Source organism: Typopeltis vanoorti, chromosome 11 (genome assembly GCF_054136105.1).
Source record: "Typopeltis vanoorti isolate ZY-2024b chromosome 11, IOZ_Tvanoo_1.0, whole genome shotgun sequence".
NCBI classification, from domain to species: Eukaryota; Metazoa; Arthropoda; class Arachnida; order Uropygi; family Thelyphonidae; genus Typopeltis; species Typopeltis vanoorti.
This window is the reverse complement of record NC_143559.1, coordinates 94,911,211-94,917,210: the sequence shown is the minus strand read 5'-3', so window position 1 is coordinate 94,917,210 and position 6,000 is coordinate 94,911,211.

Below are 6,000 nucleotides of genomic sequence, written 5' to 3'. Positions count from 1 at the left end.
GCTCAGAGCAGATAAAAGACCAATGCCTTTGGTGCTGGTGGAAATAAACAACACACAAAATCAGATCTATGAACTGACTGTAGTATGCAGTCTCAAAATTACAACTGAGCCTCTAAGGAAAAGAGCATCTGCAGGTCAGTGTCATAGATGCCAAAGATTTGGACATACCCAAAAATTATGTAAGGCAGCCTACAGGTGCTTGAAGTGCGGCGAGGGACACCAGAACATCTCTTGCACCAAACCTCGCACAACTCCAGCATGCTGTGCAAACTGCAGAGGACCTCATCCCGCCAACTACAAGGGATGCCTTTCCAATCCAAAAAACCGAGCACCAACAAAAGTCAATCTTGTTCCGCCACGTAAAGACGTTTTAAGCAACCAAACAAATCGTCTTCCAGTCCGAAACACCTTGCCTTCTTCCTCACAAGAAGGAACAACCATGACCAGAACATATTCTGAGGCTGCAAGAACTAAGTCTCCTACATCTCTCGAGCTAGAAAGCTCCAACATAACATCCGTTTTAACAGCCTCACTTGCCACTATGCTGCAAGAATTCAGCAAGACATGCCCCTCAACATCTTCCAGAAAGAGATTCCTGCAAAGCACTCAAAACATTATAACAGCCATCTGTCATGAATAATAAATTCAAACCAAAAGCTCTTAAGATAATAGCATGGAATGCAAATGGATTGATGAACAAGATTTTGGTTCGGATGTGCTGGACATTGTCATTTTTAAAAATTTAAGATACCAATTCAAATTGGTATCTTAAATTTTTTAAATTGGAATCAGTCAACGAATTATCTTCTGACCACAGTCCCATAGTGCTCAATCTAGGTTCATCAGATCAATTCTCTCCTCTGCACACATTCATACCATGGGACAAGTTAGCCAAGGTTCTTCCCGATCATATTAGTCAAGTACCCAATATCAGTAAAAAGGAAGAGATTGGCACAGCAATAAATAACTTAACTATACAAATTCAGAAAGCAATTGAATCAGTCAGACAATCAACTGTCTTCAACCCAACAAACCGTATCCCTGAAGATATCATGGACCTAATGAGAGCAAAAAATAGAGCCAGGAAGAGATACCACAATACTAGAGCCCCACAAGATAAAAACGTATTGAACAATCTAAACAGGCAGGTCCGAGAAGCTCTTCAAAAACACAGAAACCATCAATGGGAAACCAAATTGGCTAACATCAATACTGAAGATCATTCTCTATGGAAATTCTTAAGAGCAATCCGCACCAAAAAGCAACTCATACCCGCTGTCCAAACCAAGAAAGGGACAGTTCACAAAGATGAAGACAAAGCCGAAGCACTAGTAGATAACCAAGAATCTCAGTGCAACCTATCCTATTCTAATTTAAATATCAACCTTATGTACAAGATTCATCGTCATGTTAGGTCAACCTTAAGACAGAACATTGTCAACTCAGAACATATCACTCCTACAAATCCAACAGAAATGATAAATATCATCTCCCATCTAAACAATAGAAAAGCTCCAGGACCGGATGGCATAACTAACAGAATAATAAAACTACTTCCAAGAAAGGCCATAGTCCATCTCGTCAACATTACAAATGCTATCTTTAGATTCCAGAATTTCCCTTCTACATGGAAAACAGCCACAATCATACCACTGAAGAAGCCAGGAAAAAATGCTCACCTTCCTGAAAGCTACAGACCTATAAGCCTATTATCCAGCCTCGGAAAGGTAACAGAGAAAGTGATCCTCTCAAGATTCTAAGCAGAATCAGATAAGTTAGGAATTTTGCCTAACGAACAGTTCGGCTTCCGTAGGGCCCATAGTACAGCCCAACAAGTGCACCGGCTGGTAGAAATCATTACTAAAGGTTTCAACTGGAAACTCAATACAGCTGCCATCTTCATCGACGCAGAGAAGGCGTTTGATAAAGTATGGCATCAAAGTCTTCTCTACAAACTGATAAAATTTAATTTCCCAGTCAGACTAATAAAGCTAATACATTCTTATCTAAAAGACAGATACATGCAGGTCAGGGTAGGCGAAACGGTTTCGACCAGACGCAGGATCTCGGCAGGCGTACCTCAAGGATCGCTTCTGACACCTCTACTGTTTTCAATCTATGTAGCAGACATCCCTCTGAACCCAAGAACAACATTCACTGCATTATATGCTGATGATACTGCACTGATGTCAAGTTCACTGAGCCCAAAACTGGCAACTAAAAGACTACAAAATATCATTCACACTTTAGAAAAGTGGATGGCAGACTGGAGGATCCAAGTTAACCCCCAGAAAAGCTCAGCCAAACTGTTTACTAGAAAGAAAATCCAAACCACGGAGGATATTTATTTATTGGGAGTAAAGATTCCATGGCAGACTGAAGTTAAATATCTTGGAGTGATTCTTGATAGTAAACTCCTATTCAGCAAACATGTTAGTTACATTTCCTCAAAGACATCCAACGTCTTAGCACAGCTCTACCCTATGATCAACAGACAAAGTAAACTGGACATGCAAACAAAATTAACAATTTACAAGATGGTAATTAGACCGGTTATCACTTACGCATTCCCAGCTTGGAGCCACACCGCAAATTCTAACATTCTAAAACTTCAGCGATTACAGAATAAGTGCCTGAGGATGATTCTGGATGCCCCCTGGTTCATAAGAAACACCCAGATCCATAGAGAAGTTAATATCCCTTATATCTCTTCCTTTCTCATAAATCTAGCTGAGAAATTCTTTACCAAGACAAGTAACCATCCAAACCCGTTAATCAAGGAAGCCTCGGAATATAATGAAGAAGAAATCTACAAATTTAAAAGACCAAAATCTATTTTAAGTTCAGCTGAACGCAACTAACTTCACTGCCCTCAATGGGCGAGCATATAGCTCACAAACACTCCATTCAAAGTTCTTCCATTACAAGACAAAGGGGAATATGAAAAGCAGTTTTGCTTCACCCATCTAGCCAGAAATGTTAATGTTAATGTTAATGTTCTTCTGTACGGAGTTAGATTTAGACAAACGGTGATTAATACTTTTGGAGGGTAATTGGATGGCAATACTGCAGTCAATGAAGTTCTAACTGAGGCTCGGCTATTGCTGTTACCCTCCTGCCATGATCAAAGCTTTAATAGCTCAATAACACCTTATTCCTACACTGTCCTCTACAGATAACGGGGAAGATAAAAAGCATTCTTGCTTAGCCAGTCCCTTTAAGCCAGTCCTTATGAGGACTATAAGGTTCTTCTGTACGATTTGAAATATAATCTGAACAATTATTCAGGAGAAATCTTTAAGTGCAAAATTAAGTTTTTTTATGCTTCAAATTTATATTTGAAGCATGAAAGCGAATCAACATAATCTCTTATGCAGCATACGTTTCTGTGTCCTTCCTAAGCAACTTCATTACAACACTGACATCCCTTCTGGCTAACTCTGTTAGGTCAGTTCAATACCAACTCATAAAACATTATATGGTCGGTTTAAACCATCCCCAAGTAAATGGATTTTCTTATTCATTCCTATTCATTCTCTATTTATCATAATCCAGAAGAGTGATAAAAACTCTCTAATTGCGATTATCAGTAGATTTTTAATGAATCCCAATAGCTGAAATGCGATTTAAGATTTTGTTAAAACTCAAATTGCATTTCAGCTATTGGAATCCATTATAACAATAATAAAAAATTCTGTTATGCTCATTCTTTGTGAGTAGATTGTTTTGGTGTGTCTTATGAAGATTGAACTGGTACTATAGGAATATTTAAAGTACCAACCTTCGTCATAGATTATTTGTTATTTAAAGTACCAACCATCGTCATAGATTATTTATTATTTATATGTATTTAGAACGTTGAGAAATATAATAAACTCGGGATTTTCATCCTTCAAAACAAGAAAACCCGTCCTGTGAACACACACTGCTACAGTCATGAAATATACTATGGCAAGGAAGGAAACAGGAAATCACGTTGCTGATTATTATCTCCATAGTATGGTAGCATATAGCTACTCCCACTAGTCTTATGGCTGAGGGAATAAGATAGGTCATGCATCTACAAGCGGAAAAAAAAAATAGTGTGGTGCTTCGATATACGAAGGTGATCTGGAACGTACGTGCTATGACTGGGATGCCTGTAGTCCACAGTTCTGTGCTCAGTGTTGTAATAACTAAAAGTTACAACAATTAAGCCTTTTCAATGATCTTTCAAATGATTTTAAGTGAAATAATTGAGCTGGTCTCTTTCGACTAAAGGTGAGTTAGCCGGTCTCATACAGTGGTAGGGGTTTTTGTTTTCACCCGGTAATTCTGGTTTTTCGTCCCCCAAAACAGGCAAACCAACTCAGTGAACACACACATGGATTACAGTCATGAATATATCCTAGCCATATGCCGTTCTCGAGCTCGGATAAAATTGGGGGGTTGGAGAAAGCAATGGTATATTACCCTGTAAAAATCTCACCAAGAACACTTTATGGACAAGCTTACAAAGTCACCTAGGATCGGAAACGACTGAAGGGATAAACCACCGCCAAGTGAAATAATTATTCTCATTTACATTTACTTTTTCCTGATCATTCAAAAAGCCGAAATATCAGGTGATGGTTGGAACGTATGAGAGATTTCTAGTGATCACTGGAATTCCAAAAAAAATGATAGTTGTATAAAAACGTATTCATCCATTTTATGCTTTTAAAAGTTAGTGATTAAAAAAAGTTGAAATAAATATAAACAGATGAAAAGATAAAGAAGGAAACATTTTATGTTGTGTAGAAAGAGAGAACTTCCATGTAAGGAATTAAATAGAGTCACCAGCCTATGGATACAATGCTGACCTGCTTTTTTTCTTCATCTGAATTGGAAATTTCAGTCGAAGTGCTGCGACACGACTCGTCTCTGATTGCATTCACTGATCAATGAGAACTTTCATCGTTCCCTCGTTGCTAGTTTTTTAAACTCATCAAACTTTAGTCCTCAGTAGGAAAAAACTGCTAACATTATCTAACCATCGATAGCTTTCATTCTTTTTATCTGCGTTAAGAGAGGTCATAGGTAAATCAAAGACTGTATGGTAAGGGATACAGAGGTTACTTGAAAAATTGGAAATTGAAGAAACAATAGCAGTCTGTTGCCAAAAACGTTATTTTATGTTCAGTTGAAAGCATTATCGTGTTCAAATATTGCCAGCTGCATTGACAAGTTTAGATATATTCTTTATATCGCCCACGCAAAGGTTGTAAAACTACAATAGGTGAGTATTGTGGAAGAACAAAGGATTCTTTTTATTTTATTTATTTTTACATAAACTGGGAACTGTGTTCTAGAGACACTAAATTTGTTTCGAACCATATCAGGCTGTCATAAGAGGGTAGTCATAGTTTCACACTGAGCGATGAAATTCTGAAGAAATTCACAAACATCCGTTTGGATTCCGCAGCTTGTTAGTTGGAGAGCAGCTCACTTAACCACTGGCCGCCGACCATTCCTTTAAAACTAACTTTATTTAGATATGTGTGGCTGCATTAAATTAATAATATAAAATAAATATATCTAAACACCTCATAACATTGAATATTAAAACAATCTGATACTTATGTACGTATATATTTCTAGTCGTTGTTTTTTAACTTTTTAAGGAAAAATTCCAACGTCTCGTTCACATTTGCTATTGCTTGTATTGGTTTCATATTCTCCGGTCTTCAATGTATCTATAATAGTAACTAACCATTTATTATCAGAATTCTTACATTTCGCTCTTATGTTGATGTAGGCATCCCACATTTTGTTTGCTACCTTTTTCGAATCTATGTAATTCTCATTTCAAAGTGTTTACGTTTAAGTTTCAAGCTGCTTCAGGTCTCGATTAATACTACAGAATGGTGATAGACTCACACTGGACAAGAAAATTCACCTCATATCTAAAGACATTCGTAAACACCCATGACTCACGATGGGTTTGATCCTAGCCTATGGATTGCAAAACTGGCATGCTAT